This window comes from Hyla sarda, chromosome 2 (genome assembly GCF_029499605.1).
Source record: "Hyla sarda isolate aHylSar1 chromosome 2, aHylSar1.hap1, whole genome shotgun sequence".
Lineage (NCBI taxonomy): Eukaryota > Metazoa > Chordata > Amphibia > Anura > Hylidae > Hyla > Hyla sarda.
Window position 1 is genome coordinate 109,184,597 of NC_079190.1, and position 20,318 is coordinate 109,204,914.

Consider the following 20,318-nt stretch of genomic DNA (forward strand, 5'->3'; position numbering starts at 1 on the left):
CTACCACAGCCGAAACGTTGCACCTTATTTAGGGAATAAAGAATACCAGCTTTTATTGATCCAAGATCTACTTGTGCAGTGATTTCTGGACTTTTGTATGTATATATATATATATATATATATATATATATATATATACACAGTATAAATATAGCTAGACTAGTGAGGTGAGGTTATAGTGACACATAACTAAAGTAAAGGGGACCCCTGTGGAGCTAAGGCTTCTGGGTACCAGAACTGTAATTATCTGAAGTGTTAATGATCCCAGGGACACTCCTTTTGTGTACAATGAGGGGCATTAGCATGTGTAGTATGGCTAATGATACCTTGTAATCCCCTGCTTTAGCTAACAGCTCCATAGTTTACAGAGACTCACTTTACAAGGGATAAAACAGGATTACCAGGATGCATCCTGCTGGGGGAGATTACTAACACACAAACTTTCCTAGACTGGCAGTCACTCATCCTCACAGTATGAGAGATGTCAGTGATCGACTAGACCAGTGTTTCCCAACTGGAGTGCCTCCAGCTGTTGCAAAACTACAACTCCCAGCAGATGGAGATTTATTTAACTCTCAAAGTGCCGGAGGAATGGCTGCAGCTCATTTATGCAGGGTCTCGAATTCTCAGTCTAGTCCAGTGATTCCCAACCAGGGTGCCTCCAGCTGTTGCAAAACTACAACTCCCAGCAGATGGAGATTGGTTTAACTCTCAAAGTGCCAGAGGAATGGCTGCAGTTCATATATGCAGGGTCTCGAATTCTCAGTCTAGTCCAGTGATTCCCAACCAGGGTGCCTCCAGCTGTTGAAAAATTACAACTCCCAGCATGCCCGGACAGCCGAAGGCTGTCCGGGCATGCTGGGAGTTGTAGTTTTGCAACAGCTGAAGGCACCCTGGTTGGCAAACACGGGACTAGACTGAGAATTCGAGACCCTGCACACAAGCTGTAGCCATTCCGCTGGCACTTTGAGAGTTAAACCAATCTCCATATGCTTTCTAGACTTCAATTTAAAAACTGTTGTCTACAAAGAGATCTAACCCATGAAGCTGAACATCATTACTGCCATAAAGGGAGATGGAAGTGCTGGTCTGATCACTCTAACCTATTTGTTCCATTCCCACTGTAATCGTATCTGTGACAAGGTTAACTTTAGTATAAACTCAACATTGCTGAGCAGAGGACATGGGGCTGGTTGGATATTGCACACAACTTCACATCACATGCACTGGTTCTGCACTCCTGAGCAATGTAAACAATGCAAAACACTATTTATGTTTACATGCTTTCTGTTATTGTTATAGAGAATAGTATAATAAACTAAATATTTACATTATGTTTACATGCTTTCTGTTATTGTTATAGAGAATAGTATAATAAACAAAATATTTACATTATGTTTACATGCTTTCTGTTATTGTTATAGAGAATACTGTTATTGTTATAGAGAATAGTATAATAAACAAAATATTTACATTATGTTTACATGCTTTCTGTTATTGTTATAGAGAATACTGTTATTGTTATAGAGAATAGTATAATAAACAAAATATTTACATTATGTTTACATGCTTTCTGTTATTGTTATAGAGAATACTGTTATTGTTATAGAGAATAGTATAATAAACTAAATATTTACATTATGTTTACATGCTTTCTGTTCTTGTTATAGAGTATGGCATAATAAACAAAATATTTACATTATGTTTACATGCTTTCTGTTATTGTTATAGAGTATAGCATAATAAACAAAATATTTACATTATGTTTACATGCTTTCTGTTATTGTTATAGAGAATAGTATAATAAACAAAGTATTTACCTGATGTGTTCATTGTCCTTGCAGACACCTTTTTTGGGGGGGTCTTGCACCCCACTAGCCAAGTTGTGGAGGACAGAGACAGGGCACAGCTCCAGGGGTGCTATGTATGTTGAGGTGGCATCTTCACGTTGTTGGATGCTATCTAGTTTTGTGACAGTCCATTGCAAGTTCACTGGATCCCAACTCCAAGTTGAGTGTTTGCAGCTCCTGGTGTTCTGCCTCTGCTGGGCATGGTGTGGCAGATGCTGGGATCTGCTGTAAGGTCTTCTGCTGGCAGGACCTGGTTAGGAGGCTTCCTTGTGCCTGCAGTGTGATGGGGTTCATCCTGGCTCTGCTGCACACATCTCACTGGACTCTACAGCCAAAGAGCTGGGCAAACAGACAGCAGCAGAGCACACAGCTGAAATCCGAGCTTCTGGCAGAGGGACATGTGACTAGCTGCTGGCCAATGGCCAAGGGGATGGAAGGATCACAATGAACAGATAATAGTAGCAATTTGTAACTAACAATCTTCTCTATGTAACCCAGAAGTATTGTAAACACAGTGTGATCTATTGATGCAATACACACAGTGGCTTGTGGGTAATTATGACATTAATATGTGGATTCTGCTCTCCTCTATCTCAGGAGTCTGGCATTTCAAGGTCTCAGGAAGAGAACAAATTAAAGCAAACAACAAAGACAATGAGTGATATGAATGATGTGCTGAGGAGGAGAGAGTTCTTATGCAGAATGTCATGAACTTCATAAAGCCAATGCCTATTAGCCCTGACATTCAACACCAAGAGTATTTATGATACAATGGTTTCCAATGGGATAAGGTTGGTAATGGGTAGTGCCCATATTCGAATTCGCGATATTTCGTGAATATATAGATGAATATTCATCCTATATTCGCGAATTTCGCATATTCGTTATAATTGCATATGTGAATAATCACGTATTTGAAGAAGACACCAGTGAGGGGGTGGGCAACTTTACTGTTGGTTGCTAGAGATGTTGTTGATAACCTCTGACAAGTGTATTTGTATCATTCTAATTGGCCCACAAGTGAAAAGAAGGAATATGCGAATATGCGAGAAAAAACTAATATTCGCAATTTCAAATATGTAGCAAATATATTCGCAATATTCACGAATTTGCGATATTCGCGATAAAAATTCGAAATGCGAATATTCACGCCCAACACTAGTTATGGGCAGGAGCTAGAATTTAGCTGGGACCTGATTATTATGATTACAAAGATTTCCTTCATAACATTGATCACAGGTTCACACAGGGAGCCTGGCCATTCCTGCTTTGAGATGTGGATGTGACCCATTTTAGCCTAAAGTTATGACCACAATTTAGTTTGTCTGAAGAGAACATTTTTTAAACATGTTGGATTTATAGCATGGCAATGACTACCAGGAAATATGTAACGTTTACACTCAGCAGTTTTGTAGATACAACTGGATTGTATATGTGAGATCAGAAGTGGACACTGATAGCAGAGGGCCTCTTTGCTAGAACTGTCTGTGGCTAACAAAACCAGCTGTGCTGGAATGAAACAAATAGTGCTGTAGGAGTAGTAGTAGTGAGTGTGCATGATATGTGGGGGAAAAAACAGGAGTGCTTCATTAAAGGGGTACTCCAGTGGAAAACATTTTTTTTAAATCAACTGGTGCCAGAAAGTTGAACAGACTTGTAAATGACATGTTTTCCAGCTCTCATTGACTTTAATACGGAATGGCATGTGTCCAGCACACACATGTAACAGGTGTGACCGGTGATGTGTGTGGCTGGGTTCCATGTCAGGTATCCATCAGCATCCCAATGAGAATGGGATGCCAATGTAGTGGAGAGCAGTGGATGCCATTAACCCCTTAAGGACCTGGGTTTTTTCCGTTTTTGCATTTTCGTTTTTTGCTCCTTGCCTTTAAAAAATCATAACTCTCAATTTTGCACCTAAAAATCCATATGATGGCTTATTTTTTGCGCCACCAATTCTACTTTGTAATGACGTCAGTCATTTTGCCCAAAAATCTACGGTGAAACGGAAAAAAAAATCATTGTGCGACAAAATTGAAAAAAAAACCGCCGTTTTGTAACTTTTGGGGGCTTCCGTTTCTACGTAGTACATTTTTAGGTAAAAATGACACCTTATTTTTATTCTGTAGGTCCATATGATTAAAATGATACCCTACTTATATAGGTTTGATTTTGTCGGACTTCTGGAAAAAATCATAACTACATGCAGGAAAATTAATACGTTTAAAATTGACCTCTTCTGACCCCTATAACTTTTTTATTTTTCCGTGTATGGGGCGGTATGAGGGCTCATTTTTTGCGCCATGATCTGAAGTTTTTAACGGTACCATTTTTGCATTGATAGGACTTATTGATATAAAAAGTGACCAAAAATGCACTATTTTGGACTTTGGAATTTTTTTGCGCGCACGCCATTGACCGAGCAGTTTAATTAATTATATATTTTTATAATTCGGACATTTCCACACGCAGCGATACCATATATGTTTATTTTTATTTACACTGTGGTTTTTTTTTATTGGAAAAGGGGGGTGATTCAAACTTTTAATAGGGGAGGAGTTAAATGATCTTTATTCACTTTTTTTTTTCACTTTTTATTTGCAGTGTTATAGGTCCCATAGGGACCTATAACACTGCACACACTGATCTTCATCATTGATCACTGGTTTCTCATAAGAAACCAGTGATCAACGATTCTGCCACATGACTGCTCATGCCTGGATCTCAGGCACTAAGCAGTCATTCGGCGATCGGACAGCGAGGAGGCAGGTAGGGGCCCTCCCGCTGTCCTGTCAGCTGTTCGGGATGCCGCGATTAGCCGCGGCTATCCCGAACAGCCCGACTGAGCTAGCCGGCCACTTTTGGTTTCGCTTTTAGCCGCGTGGCTCAGCTCTGAGCGGGATCGGCGCTGCGCGCTATTAGAGGCGGGTCCCGGCTTCACTATGACGCCGGGCCCACCGTGATATGACGTGGAGTTACTGTGTAACCCCGCGTTATATCAGGAGAGCAGGACCAAGGACGTACCGGTACGTCCTTGGTCCTTAAGGGGTTAAAGGGGCACTCCAGTGAAAAACATATCTTTTTTTTTTTTTAAATGAACTGGTGCCAGAAAGTTAAACAGATTTGTATATTACTTCTATTAAAAAATCTTTTCCCTTCCAGTACTTTGTAGCAGCTGTATGCTACAGAGGAAATTCTTTTCTTTTTGAATTTCTTTTTTTGTCTTGTCCACAGTGCTCTCTGCTGACACCTGATGCCCGTATCAGGAACTGTCCAGAGCAGGAGAAAATCCCCATTGCAAACCTATGCTACTCTGGAAAGTTCCTGACACGGACAGAGGTATCAACAGAGAGCACTGTGGACAAAGCAAAAAAGAAATTAAAAAAGAAAGGAATTTCCTCTGTAGCATACAGCTGCTTAAAAGTACTGGAAGGGTAAAGATTTTTTTAATTGAAGTCATTTACAAATCTGTTTAACTTTTTGGCACCAGTTTATTTAAAAAAAAAAAAAAAAAAAAGTTTTCCACCGGAGTACCCCTTTAATGGCATCCACTGCTCTCCCCTACATTGGCATCCCATTCACACTGAGATGCTGATGGATACCTGTCATGGAACCCAGCCACACACAGATCACCTGTCACACCTGTTACATGCGTGTGCTGGACACATGCCATTCCGTATTAAAGTCAATGAGAGCTGGAAAACATGTTTTTGAGGCTTTTTTTGAGTATTCATGAGGCGTATTTTGCCTGTGGGAAAGAATATTTACCTCTCAGAAACAGTATATATAACCCTAAATGGGCACTGTCAGATACAAAAACTTTTTACATGTTTTTACTAATGAAAATGAAAGACCTTTTGTAATATGGTTGTTTAAAATGTTTTAAATATTTAATAAAGAAAACGTCTCTTGAAAATCCCACGCCTAGGGGTCCCCATACCTACTGGAACACTAACCAGTCCTGCAGCAGCATCAGCTTGTCCAGGAGTCATGGACAAGTGATGTCCAATAGACAAGGCTGCATGAGCAGACACAACAATCACCTTTTACCACCACAAAGGAGGGACAGCAGAATCCAATTGAAAATAACGGGAATTTGCTGCAACGGAATTTCCATGTTGAATTTTTCAGAAGGATTCAATTTGAAAATGTCACCATATTAATGGGGCCTAAAGTAACCCTTCATTTAAATGAAGGTACCAACAATGAGTAGAAAGACAGGACAGTGGCCTTATCCTGCAGTGTTGGAGTACCTGACACCTTCAAAGGAGGGCTGTGTCTGGAACTGTAGCTCAGGCCATTGACTTGAGTGGGAAAACATATCCCCTTCATTCTACCAATCAGAGGGTTCACAAAGATGGGCTTCCTTTCAGGGAGACTTTTAAAAGTCCACCAATGTAAATTTCCCCCAAAACCCAGGGCTCAAGTCCTGCAGGAACGCATGGACACTGAATTCCTGCACTTTTTCCACAGCAGGACCAGCCCTTGAGTAGAAATCTTGGGTGAGTTCCCACACTTTTTTTTTCCAAGCCTTGACCACTGCCAAAAACCCCTTAAGGGTGCATTCCCACACGGCGTATTTTGCTGCGTATTTGCTGCGTATTTGGTGCTGCATATTTTCCTACCCATTGACTTCAACAGGGAAAATAAAATACGCAGCAGCAAATACGCAGCAAATACGCCGTGTGGGAACGTACCCTAAATAAGCGGAGTGATTCTGCTCACTGACAGTATTTTTATATGCTTCCCAATTTTGCAGCAGAATATTTAACATTGTTAGATATCTGAGATTTCAGCTGGAAAGCTACACTTGGCCTCCCCTATATGATAAGGGATTATTTTATCATTATTATCCCTTCTATAACAGTGACATATAACACAATGCAGAGAATGTTTTCGCTTACTTCCATCTCTGCCTCACTCCAGCTTCTATTCAATTCTCTACAACAGATGCACATACAGAATCCAGAGGTCAATTACATTGCAAACCAATTAACCTTCAAGTATATTTTTGGACTGTAGAAGGAACCTGGCGTGCCGAGAAGAAAGTCTGCACAGTAACTGAATAGCATCAAATTTAATGCAAATGTTTCTTTAGCTAAAACTAAAGCATTTGAGCCCTGTACAAACCTGCAACATGTTTTTGTTGGAGCAATGTAGAAATATCCAACTTTTAGGCTATGTTCACATGTTGGAATGTCCGCACGAAAAATCTAAGTGCAGACATTCCGCAGACTGTGGGTGCCAGCATGACTTGGGGGTATCCTGCATAAGAAAATGCAGGTTAATTCTTTCTACGGACACAGAAATTGGAGTTTACATGCCAGAAACATCTGGCGCAGAAATTCAGCCGTGTGCACAGTGCAGCAGAATCCCATTGAATACAATGGGACTCTGCTGCTGCAGAATCTCCGCACGGAATTTCCACTGTGTGAACGTGGCCTTAGATTTCCTATCTTTTAGTCCAATGTTAGGTCACCTAAAAGCAACCCCATCCTAACAGAAATGTCACACTGCTGTTGCTTGACTTTGCTTTTAAAGGGGGTACTTCGGAGATTTTATATATATATATATATATATATATATATATATATATATATATATTGTGGCAGTGTGGCAAGGAAAGGGTGTATTTCCCTTGCTAACTCTGAAGAATGCTCCACCTGTGGCCACCTGTGGTATCAGGAAGGGAAAGTGTGTTGAAAAGGAAAATAAACAGAATAGTTGGGGCTCTCCCTGGGAAACAGCACATTGCTGTAGGGGGAGACACTTGGACCCAGTTGAGGAAGCACACAGCTGGAATCTGTGAGTGGTCCAAAAAGTGGTGCGAACTGTGAGTAGCAGGTTGCAGGAGTCACATGTTTAACTGGCTGAGGGTAGCTCACCAGCTAGTAGTCAGGGCATGCTGATATGTGTAGTCAGTGACCAGACGGTCTAGGATTTTATTTTGTTCCTGCGTTATGTTTGTTTTCCCCCTGCAACCTGTCTAAATAAAGTTGGCAAGGTGCCAGGCTTGCATGAATAACCATTGTCTGCGGGTTCATTGAGTGGAAACGTGTCCCGTGGCAGTGTCCAGGACGATCCCAGAGCTAATCCCTAAGGAGGAATCCTTACAATATATATATATATATATATATATATATATAACTCAACTGGTGCCAGAAAGTTATACAAATTTGTAAGTTACTTATATATATAAAAATCTTAATTCTTCAAGCTGCTGTATGCTCCAGAGGAAGTTGTGTAGTTCTTTCCAGTCTGACCACAGTTTTCTCTGCTGTCACCTCTGTCTGTGTCAGGAACTGTCCAGAGCAAGTCCCCATAGCAAATCTCTCCCACTCCAGATAGTCCCTGACACAGACAGAGGTGTCAGTAGAGAGTACTACGGTCAGACTGGAAAGAACTACACAACTTCCTCTGGAGCATAAAGCAGCTGATAAGTACTAGAAGTCTTGAGATTTTTAAACAGAAGTAATTTACTCCTGAATACCCCTTTTCATGTAAGGCTGGGTTCACACTGTGTTAATGCAGTATATCTCAGCAATACATCAGATCCCATTAAACCACATATGTCGATGTATAATGTGACGCAGCATGCTACATTCACTTCAGTGGCCCAAATGTAGTTAGCTAGTGACTACTTTTGGGCAGATTCACGCTAGTATACTTTTAATAGCAGACCACGCTATAGACCACACTGTAGGCCCTCAACTGAAGATCTGTTTCATGTTTGCATGATATGTACAACACGTTCAGTAATTGCAGTATAGTGACTAAAACGGGGGGGGGGGGGGAGGGGGGAGAGGCATTGGTGTAACGGCTGAAGAAGAAGATGAGAATGGCTGCAGCATTGAGGGTGGACTGGGAAGGGGAGAGTTTAGTTAAGGCAAACCTCTCCTGCTCTGGAAAGTTCCTGACAGAGGTGGCAGCAGAGTGCACTGTGGTCAGACTGGAAAGAACTACACTTCCTCTGGAGCATACAGCAGCTGATAAGTACTGGAAGGATTAAGATATATATATATGTGTGTGTGTGTGTGTGTGTGTGTGTGTGTGTAATTTACTAATTCTGTATATTTTTCTGGCACCAGTTGATTTGAAAACATCAGAAAACAAAAACAGATAAGAAAGAACATGTTTCAGTATCTGGCTCTCATCACTATAAATGAAAAAAATCTAGCTGAGACATTTATATGAGAGTCTGGATTGGTAAAGACGGCATGTGGATTGCAGGGTGAAAAGCGGCTGCTATAACCTCTGCCAGTACTTATCTTCAGGAGGAACAAAGGATTAGATATGATGAGATTCCACATGGATGGTGAAAAAGAAGAGCCATCCCTAAAGCTACCATTTATCTAATGTACATTTCTGGCTTTTATTCAATAATTTTTTTGACTATTTTGGGGTCTATAAATCTTTTTTCTAGATTTTTTCTAGAACCTTCAACCTGGTTGTAGTGTCACGGGAAATAGCCAAAAAGCTCTGACTCGCTGTATTAGAAGAGAGCAGAGGAATAAAGTGCAAATCAGGTTTCAGCATTTTAAAATGCCAGCTTTCTCTCCGAGATCAAAATGTCATCCAACTCCTGTCTCCCTCGATGGGAGATTAAATGACAAAGAACTGTGTGCAAAGCATTCATGTTATCTGCAAAGTAACAACTTTCCAGGCCTGGGAGGCAGCTCTGGCAGTAAAGTGTCAATATTAGAAGCTACGTAGCCTGAAAAATATTTATTCTCTTGGTGCTCAGTGCTCAGGAGGCTATTTGATCCTTTGAAATTAAGAATAAATGGGAATAACTAATGGTTATATAGAATCCATGACCACCGGCGCAGCGTCATTAAGGAGAGGAATGGTCAATAAAATGTGGGAAAAAAATGTGAAGAGTGAATATTGTTTTTGTGTCTTGTGATTTGCAGACTCCATGGAAAACCCCTACAAACTGTTGACATCAGCATTACGTTATTAGGGTTGACGGATTTGCATCTCCCTTTAGAAAGAAAAAAAGGTCTTGGAATAAGGTTGGATAAATATACTAATAAAAATAGATCTTCCACACTCTCCTTTGTGCTTCTGCTCTTAACATACGTCAACATGTACATAGAAATACATATTGCTTGGACGTTTATACAAAGATATACAAAGTTTTAAAGTTTAATTATGTAATATATTTTATAGACTCCAAAAATTCAAATGCAATTTTCCATGACTTCATATTCTGAGGATTGACATTTTACCAGTCTGGTGAAAAGAACCCAGTGGCTATTTCTTCCCATGTTATGGGTTAGTCAAAGAGGGTGATCACTAGATCACATTTCTGCTAGGTTTTCTATGTTTTGTTTAAAAAAAGCTGCCACTAGGTGTCTCCCTACTTGTCCAGAGCACATTTCCACCCATCTCTTGCAAAGACTTTGGACTCCTGCTGGCCTGGCAGAAGTCCAAAATCAGGAAATGCAGTATGGAGTGCTGAGGGGTGTGTGTGCAGCCTTAGCCAATCATAGATCATCTCACACTGCTCTGGGCTGTGTGTAGCAGAGTGAGGGAGGAAGTTCTCCCCATATGGCTTCAGATGATGTAACGCCTGCTGGGGAACACTCCTTTCCAGTCTGTGAAGCTGACTGAGACTGAGTAGAAAATGTATAGCAATATTAAGGTAGAAAACTAAAAATAATATAAATAAAGGCAGGGGGTGGTTTATCATGATGGGGGCAGTGAACTGGGAGGATTATAAAATTTAACAAGTTCATGACAGGTACTCTTTAAGCATGCATGTGCTTTGCGAAAGGGGGTCAGTATTAGCTTATTCATCTGTCATGTAAACACCACATGGAAGTTCTGGAGTTGGATCGGTTGTGGGGATGGTGCCATGGAGGAGCTTCGTACCCTGAATCTGACATAGACTCCCATGAGTATGAGTTGAGTCACAATTGAACTTACCTTCCCATAGTAAAGGAGTAGTCGAGAAAAAAATTGTTATAAGAATCTAAATGAGGGTGCTCCAGAATGGGACCCCAGATTTTATAAGGAAGTGTGTGCTGTAGGCAAAACACACTCCATTTAATTGAATGGAATCGCCAAATATGCACGAGTACAGCACACATGAATGGATCGCATTCCATCTACAGCAAAGCCAGGGCCTCCTTCAGGAGGGGTGCAATCGCTGAGACCCCCCACAACTGGATACTTATTCCATATCCTGTGGATATAAGTTTTTTCAGAGGTGCTGATTTTACTATGCCTAACAGGTCTTCAGGATTTGTGTCTCTAACAATGGGTGGTAGTGTGCTGTAGCTCACTGTGTGATTAAAATTCACTCTGCTGACACCTCTGTCCATTTTATGAACTGTCCAAAGCAGGATAGGTTTGCTATGGGGATTTGCTTGTACTCTGGACAGTTCCTGATATGGACAGTTCCTAACATGGACAGAGAGCACTGGGGTCAGACATAAAGAAAATTCAAAAAGAAAAGAACTTCTTCTGTAGTATACAGCAGATGATAAGTACTGGAAGGGTTAAGATTTTTAAATAGAAGTCATTTACAAATATGTTTAACTTTCTGGCACCAATTGATTACACCTTGCCCTGGTGAAGTACTTTACATTGAGCCTGTTAAAGCAGACCTGGCAGCAGAAAAATATGGGTGTGAATAAGCTCTTGGCTTAGATAAGATAAGGCTAGTCATCAAGAAGGCCAGGCTTATATAAGGCTAGTCATCAAGATTCCGGACATTTCTTTAGTTTTTTTTTTTACTTCCATAATCCTTTCTAGGATATACAGTGGTCCCTCAACATGGACTCCAAATGGACTATCGTTTGTTGAAACCATCGTATGTTGTGGGATCCATGCAATGTAAAGTATAGGACAGTGGTCTACAACCTGCGGACCTCCAGATGTTGCAAAACTACAACACCCAGCATGCCCGGACAGCCAACGGCTGTCCGGCCATGCTGGGAGTTGTAGTTTTGCAACATCTGGAGGTGCGCAGGTTGAAGACCACTGGTATAGGAAGTTATACCCGCGTGTCCCCGCAGCTCCGGACCGTCACCGCTCGTCACCGCTGCCCTGGATGTCGCCCTCCATCGCTGTCGCCGCGTCCCCGGGGTGTCCCTGACGCCCCGGCAAGGCCTCTGCTTCCCCGACATCCTTACTCTCGACGTGATGACGACGATGGAGAGCGCCGACGATGCAGGGGATCCCGAGGAGGATGCACCGGAGCCCCGAGGATAGGCAAGTGATTGTCAGCGGAGAACACGGGGCACCGTAAACGGCTATCCGGTGGCAGCTGAAGCAGTCTGCGCTGCCGGATAGCCGTTTATGAGATGGCCCTGACATACAAAAGCATCGTATGTTGATGCGGCCTTCAACATGCGATGGCCTCTGAGAGGCCATTGTATGTTGAAATGATCGTATGTCGGGGCCATCGTAGGTCGGCGGGTCACTGTATAAGAATTTTTGTTATTATGCAAATGAGACTCAAAAGTCTAGAGGGTGTTCTACAACACGGTAAAAGCTCAGCTAACTCCAGCCCATGTTCTTTTTATCACCCCCCTCGGCCCACTAGCATCATCAACAGGGTAGCTGTTTAACTGACAGTCAATAGATAAAAAGGACATGGGCTGTCATTTCCATAATAACAAAGTGGCTTTTATCTCAGCATTGGAAAGGACTACAATGATAAAAAAAAGATATGCCCTATCTAGCCACAGGCTTATTTACACCTCTGTTTTTATGCTGACAGACCCGTATTAAAGAGAAACCGACTGATGGATCCAATCCACTAACCTGCACTAGGGGCAAGTTTGAAGACTATCTTCACCTCTGACGCCAGCCCCCGGGTCTCATTCGTGCTTTCCTGCTTATGAATAATTATCTCCTCGATAAGCGGAGCGGCACAAATGAGACCCAGGGGACAGCGACATATTCATTCTTCCTGTAGAATCCGCTTGGAAATGCATTGCTGTCTATGAAACGGCACATGTCTGAGCAGGCTTAGCTCTGTCTTGTTCTGCCGGCCCCTGCTGCCGTGGAACCTATGCCCGGAATATCTTTGAGCAGAGATTACATAGTGTGAATGAGTCTTTATAGCAAGATTCTCTTTGTTGCACACAGCAAGCATTCAGACCTCAGCTTTTATTTCTCATATTGCTCTGGTAAAATGAAAGCTGAGCTCTAACTGGTTGCTATTAGCAACAAAGAGAATCCTACTATAAGACAGCACGATAAACCTCCCCCATTATTTCCAGAAAGACCATCCTATGACAAAAAATGATCTTTCCTCAACCGAAGATCTTTTGTCTATCCAAAAATTTAGGGAAATTTCAAGCATAGCCAACATCTTTAACCAATTAATGATGCAGTGATTTTTCATTTTTTGCCTTTTAAAATCCATAACTCTTTTAATTTTACATCTACAGACCCATATGAAGGCTTGTTGTTTGCAGGACTACAGTAATTGTTCTTTGTAATGACATTACTCATTTCACCGCAATATGTACAGCAAAGCAAAAAAAATATTTGTGGGGCAAAGTTGGGGGGGAAAACGCCAATATGCAACTTTTTGGGGGTTTTGTTTTTACAATATGCATTTTACGGTAAAATTCACAAGTTATCTTTATTCTGTAGGCCCACACGATTACAATGATTAGTATGCTTAATGGTCTATTCCCACGTACAGTATTCTGTGCAGATTTGATGCGCAGGATTTTCTGCTGCAGATTTCAATGTAAACTGAACACAGCTTGAAATCCTGCGCATCAAATCTGCACAGAATACTGTACGTGTGAATAGACCCAAAAAGTGTCTTCTCTTCTCACCCCTATAACTTTTCTATTTCTCCATATTTGGGGATTATGAGGGCTAATTTGTGTGCCATGATCTCTAGTTTTTAAACCCTTAAGGACTCAGGGTTTTTCCGTTTTTGCACTTGAATTTTTTCCTCCTTACCTTTTAAAAATCATAACCCTTTCAATTTTCCACCTAAAAATCCATATTATGGCTTATTTTTTGCGGCAACAATTCTACTTTGCAGTGACATTAGTCATTTTACCCAAACATTCACGGCGAAACGGAAAAAAAAAATCATTGTGCGACAAAATGGAAGAAAAAACGTGATTTTGTAACTTTTGGGGGCTTCCGTTTCTACGCAGTGCATATTTCGGTAAAAATGACACCTTATCATTATTCTGTAGGTTAAAATGATATCCTACTTATATAGGTTTGATTTTGTCGTACTTCTGGAAAGAATCATAACTACATGCAGGAAAATTTATAATTTAAAAAAATGTCATCTTCTGACCCCTATAACTTTTTTAATTTTCCATGTACAGGGCGGTATGAGGACTTCTTTTTTGCGCCATGGTCTGAAGTTTTTATCGGTATGATTTTTGTTTTGATCGGACTTTTTGATCACTTTTTATTCATTTTTTACTGGTATAAAAAGTGACCAAAAATACACTTTTTTGGACTTTGGAATTTTTGGGCGCATACGCCATTGACCGTGCGGTTTAATTAATGACATTTACGCACACGGCGATGCCACATATGTTTATTTTTTTTTCTATTTACACTGTTTTATTTTTTTATGGGAAAAGGGGGGTGATTCAAACTTTTATTAGGGAAGGGGTTAAATGACTTTTATTAACACTTTTTTTTACTTTTTTTTTCTTTTTTTTTTTGCAGTGTTATAGGTCCCATAGGGACCTATAACACTGCACACACTGATCTCCTATGCTTATCACTGGCGTGTTAACACGCCTGTGATCAGCATTATCGGCGCTTGACTGCTCCTGCCTGGATCTCAGGCACTGAGCAGTCATTCGTCGATCGGACAGCGAGGAGGCAGGTAAGTGAAAGGTATTGCTGAATAATCTACTCAGTACCCCTGGTACTGGTTCTCTGTCTTTTCTGTACCCCTGGTACTAGGTCCAATTTGGCTTAAGGCTTGTACTGGCCAGGAGAGCGTCTTGTCAGGTGTGGAACAAAATACATGCACACAGGATACCGTCTAAGTACGCTCTGTTTTACTATTTGCCAACGTTCATATATATATACCATGTTGCTTAATAGTTACAAGTCAGCAGAACACAAGAACAGGATGTACGTGCACAACAGTTAGGAATCAGCAGTTGAGAAAACGAGAAGTACGATACGAGCCTTGCGGTTACAAACGGCAGAATCAAGATATATCATACAAGATTACAGAATTAAGATACACATCATACAACATTACAGATCTGTATTATTCTATCAAGACTCTTGTACCCTTCAATCCCCTCTTAAAACCAGTTGTCACTTTAGACAACTTGGTTTTTCTTGTTTTCTATTTTCTTTTGAAAAGTCTTTATGTAGGCAGTATAGCCTTCTGCTAAGTGATGGTGAAGTAGAGGGACTTGGGTGTCTGACGAGGTGGAGAGGAGGATTTTAGTATCTGCAGCAGGTCTTGGCTTGCAGCGTTTCATACATAAGAAAATAAGTTTTATTGATACATATACTATAAGGGCAATGACAGTAATGTGTATTATGAGCTGCAGAACGCCCCCTATCCATCCTCCTACGCCCTTGAGCCAGGTAGCGGGATTCAATATTGAAAAGGTATCCCCCCACCACTTATCCCTGTTGATTTCATTGTCTTTGGCATATTTGTCCCTCAATTTTTGTATGTTCTCAAGCTGGTGGTGCTGTGAGATAGTCCAAGACTATTGCGTGTTGGTTAGTCACTATCATCAGTTGATTTTGCACGGACACAGAGGTATTAGTAATTTCTAAAATGTCATATATTTGGTCATCGAGGTAGTTAGTGGCTTCGACTAACTTATCCCATATTTGCATCACCATTGGATATATAAAAATGGTGCTAAAAAGCTTGTTGGTTATTCCCATTTGTACAACATGTGGCCTACCGTTTTCCCTTTCTTTGTTATCTGCTGCTCTTCGGTATAACATATGTTTAGGAGCTGCTCTCATGTCAATGTCGTCGTTGGATATGACAAAGGTGGAGGGGGTAAGTCTAGCTAGGGTGCATGTGCCTTTGACCCCTACCGGCAACCACTTGTAGGCTTCCCTACCACATACCCAATAGATGTCTCGTGGGAGCTCCCAGAAAGAGGAATGTTGATTGATAAGTTTATTAACTATGTCAATGAGTCTAGAGGCATTTGTTAAGTAACACCAGGAAGGTATCTGCCCTAATCTACCGCGGTAGCCCACATCTGGGTTATTACATATTGGATCAGTAAGTTGGTATTCTGACGTGTCATTGCATGGTTGGTGTCCTGTTATATTATAGCAGTCTACGTCTTGAGTAGCCTGAGTAAAGAGGGTGTTATTTGGCCATTTTGGGTCATGTAAGTACCTTTCTATCTGGCTGGGCTTAAGAAGATCAGTACTTGCGGATGTCCTGTGAAAACTAACTTTTATCCCTTCCGTGGGGATCTCTCCTAGGTCTAATATATGTGTGACTACTCGAGTTACCCAGGAACCCCCTTTGAAGACCAACATTTGGTGTGGTCCTGGGCCTGGGCTGCTTAAGTTTCCCTGCCACCATGGCTGCCCCACCCATCCTACTATAGGAATACCCACTGAGGTGTTTCAGTTCTTTGCATATGGTGTCTCCTTGTCAGCAAGCATGTCAAAACAGTCTCCCTGAAATAATACATATGAGGGCACAGGGATAGCAAAGTAGGGCATGCTTTGGGCAGACACAGGGGCATGGGTGCATATCCAACAATCCTTCGCAGTGAGGTTTTGTGCTAACATTATATGGTGTTTCAGGAACTTATCGTTTGGGTGTCTCTCTAATTCATTCTGTAGAGTCACCGTGGGGTGAATCAAAGTCAATAAAGTCATTAATGCAAACATCAGGAGACTTAGTTTCTTCAACCATCTGCCAGAACAAGGCCAGGGCATCAGCGGGTACATCTTTCGGTAGGCTTTCAAGGTCAGGGCTGTCTGCCCCCGTTATTACCTCCTTTGGGTGATGTTGAACGAGTTTGATCCGAGAGGCGTGGATCCAAGAAGGGCTGTCTTCCGTGAGAACCGCCGTCCTCTTCACGGCAACAACTGTGGTTGGGGGTCCAAAGGTGAAGTCTCCGGGCTTCTTTCCTTTCGACAGAGTCTTAACCAGGACAGTGTCGCCTTCCTGGAACTGGTGTGTTGGTTCCTGTGGGAGAGAAGGAGAATTACAGACAACATTTTGTTCTACTTTATCAAGGGTTTGGATGAGGTCTGTGACATATTGTTCCCTTATCTGGTCAAGGTCCCCTTCTTCTGTTATAAGTGGTCGTTGGGCCCATGGAGTCGGGAAAGGCCTACCCATGAGAATCTCAAAAAGGGGAGAGTTTTAAAGTCTTATAGGGGGGTCATTCTAATTTCTGAGAGTATGATGGGAAGGACTTGTTTCCACTTCTCAAAGGTGCTCCCTGTGGCCTACTCCGTGGAAATGAGCAATAAAACTGTGGCACTGTGTTGGGGTATGCATGGTTTCCCCTCTTTGTAGATCAATCCTGTTACAGGATTTTTCTGCAATACTGGATAACACCAATCATATTCCTCTTGTTTGGGAACAGAGGACTGAAGAGAGAGAAGAAGTTGTGTGTCTACGAGTGAAGGAGGTGTAAGAACTGGTAACATCAGTGAGACAGGTTGTTGTGTAGCAGCCAGTTTGGCGGTGTGGTCTGCTAGAGCATTGCCCTTTGATATGTGATCAGTCCCACGTGTGTGTGTCCTGCAGTGAATGATGACTGATTGTGATGGTAGGGTAAGTGCATGTAAATGGTGACAGGTTTCTTAGCAAAAAGTGTACAGGCTCTTGTGAGGGCGATGAGTTCTGTAGCTTGTGCGGACTTATAGGGGATGGACTGGGCCTTGAGGACAATGTCAGGTAGTTGGACAATAGCATAACTGGCATGGTAAACATTGTCATTGGGGCGTGTACATGACCCATCTACAAAGACTTCTGGAGCATCAGGTATGGGCACTGAAGAGAGGTCGGGTCTGTGTGAGGCGTCAGTGTGGATGACTTGCAAGCAGTCATGTATGTCCGGCATCACATCATCATGAATTTTCAGGCCAACTAGTGCGCAGGGCCAGATGTAGGGGAGGCATACACCATTTTCAAGGATGGATTACTGAGGAGAATTGCCTCATATCCAGAGAGCCGTTGTGTTTACATGTGTTGTGTATGTAGGCCTTTAAGGAGAGAGATAACATCATGAGAAGTGTACAAGGTAGTGTCATGTCCTAAAGTAAGGGTGGTAGCTTGTTCAACAATCATAGCACAGGCAGAAAGAGCTCGCAGACATGCCGGCATCCCCTGTACGGAGACGGGCATCACCTTTGAGAAAAAAGCACAAGGATGCAGTTTGCCTCCGTGAAATTGTGTCAGCACACCCGCCATGGTTTTACAATTGTCTCGTGCATACATGTGGAAAGGCAAATTGTAATCTGGGAGACCGAGCCCTGGACTCGTTATTAAAAGCTTTGTACATTTATGAGGACCATTTGATTAGATCTGGTTTGCCTGATAGGGTTGCATCTCTATGAGCAGTCGGGAATCCACTGTCTGCAGTAGTTTATCATACCCAAGAAAGATTGCATTTCCTTCTGGGCGTGCGGGGTGACCAGGCCCGCTACAGACTGGACTCTAGACGTGCTCAACTCCCTTTTCCCTTTTGGCAGAACAAAACCCAGATATTCAACCTGTTCACAACACCATCCTCAAGGCAGGCCTCCTCAGAGAAACTACACATTAACAAATCATCAACATATTGGAGGAGAACAGAACCCTGGGGGGCGTGCCATGATTGTAAAAAGGCTTGGAGGACAATGCTGAACACAACTGGTGAATCAGCATACCCCTGGGGCATTCTACACCAGGTTAACTGTAGTCCCTCAAAGGAAAAAGCAAAAAGGAGTCTGGTCTCTTTGTCCACTGGGATCGAGAAGAAAGCATTCTTCAGATCGAGGACAGAAAAATGAGTTGCCTGTGCTGGGATTGATGACAACAGTTGAGCGACATCAGGAACTATAGGGGCAATAGGCACAATTAGTCTGTTGATGGCTCTCAGGTCTGGTACAAAACAGACAGTACCATCGGGTTTGGGGACCGGATTAATTGGAGTGCAGTAGGGAGAGACAGTATGTTCTAAAACTCAAGTGTGTAGGAAATGTTTGATCATAGGGCGGATACCTTTGATTTTTTTCCCGTGACAAGGGGTACTGTTTTTGGTAGACCGGGAGGATGTCTGGTTTGAGTCTTGCCTTGTATGGTGTACAGTCAATATGTCCTACATCATGGTCACCATGTGACCAGACAATGGGGTCTACCTCAGGTGGGACTTGGGTCGGGGACATAACAGGATAATGTCCAGCAGGATAGTACCCTGCAGGTGTGACTATGGGTGCGAGGTCAGACGTGACATGTAACCTGGACTGGGATGAAGTGATATGTAATTTGAGTTTACATATGAGGTCTCTTCTCAGGAGGTTTACAGGGCATTCAGGTATGATGCGAAAGGAAGGGAAGGTTAAATGGTCACCCTCGGGGCATTGTGTATACAGGTGCTATGAACATACTCAATTTCAAACAGTAGACATATATATACGCATATATACATATATACATATACACATGCACATACACACATATCCCCTGAAAAACAAAATTGCACCAGATCCGAAGAAGAAGCTGTCATGCTCCCTGTAAACCCCGCCTTACTCCTCCCAAACCTCTGTGTCACCAGTCACCGCCCCTTTGAGTCTGGCTTCTTGTCTTTCCCCAGTTCTGGTCAGTCACCATGAAACATCTATTATCACATGTGTTACTGACAGTGTTACTTTACATCAAGAAACATACAAGAAACATGTAACCTGTAACAATACCGACATTTACAAATACTTAACGTACAACACACAGGGCCCACATTCTTACCAAAGATATAAAAATAAAAGTGTACACAGCTCTCTCAAAAATTTGAAAAATAATTATCTCCAATGCGCATTGTTTATAATCCAGTAAACCATTAGCTTGATTGTAAATGCCTAAAGTAATATTTATCAATTAAATAGTGATCACTTTTTATATTTATTTTATCTTCTTGGCCAAATTTCTTCTGTTATTACTCCTGTAATATAATCAGACAATTAATCGCATTTCCTGATACATTTCATTTTTTTTGGCATCAACCCTGTGTTACTGTGAAGGCAAGAAATTAATGAAAAATCATCAAATAGTTCAATTTAATACCACGTGAATATATTTTTCTTTTAACACCATTTTCATTACAACACAACAGCTTCACAGGGAAAACATTCACTGGTCATTTGCTATACACTCCTGATTCTATACACCTCACACATATATAACATACTTTATATCATAAGAACCATCCTATAAACGCCATCATATGACCACATACACAGGGCTTTCCAAGCGATTTACCACATCACTCCATTCCATAGCATTGAACACTCATCTTC

The 20,318-nt window shown here is 41.8% G+C and overlaps 2 long non-coding RNA genes across 4 annotated transcripts in view; both read right to left on the minus strand.

The window, feature by feature from the left end:
• LOC130358893 (uncharacterized) overlaps window positions 1-20,318 on the minus strand; it is a 208,215-nt gene that overhangs the window by 16,290 nt on the left and 171,607 nt on the right. For all 3 annotated transcript variants that reach the window (XR_008889690.1, XR_008889689.1, XR_008889691.1), the window contains one exon: window positions 1,821-2,261. This is a non-coding gene — a long non-coding RNA (uncharacterized LOC130358893). The remainder of the gene's footprint in view (window positions 1-1,820; window positions 2,262-20,318) is intronic.
• Window positions 14,844-19,761, minus strand: LOC130358892 (uncharacterized). Its single transcript, XR_008889688.1, has 2 exons — window positions 19,485-19,761; window positions 14,844-19,414 (listed from the first exon to the last, which is right to left on the minus strand). It is a non-coding gene; the product is annotated as an uncharacterized LOC130358892 (long non-coding RNA).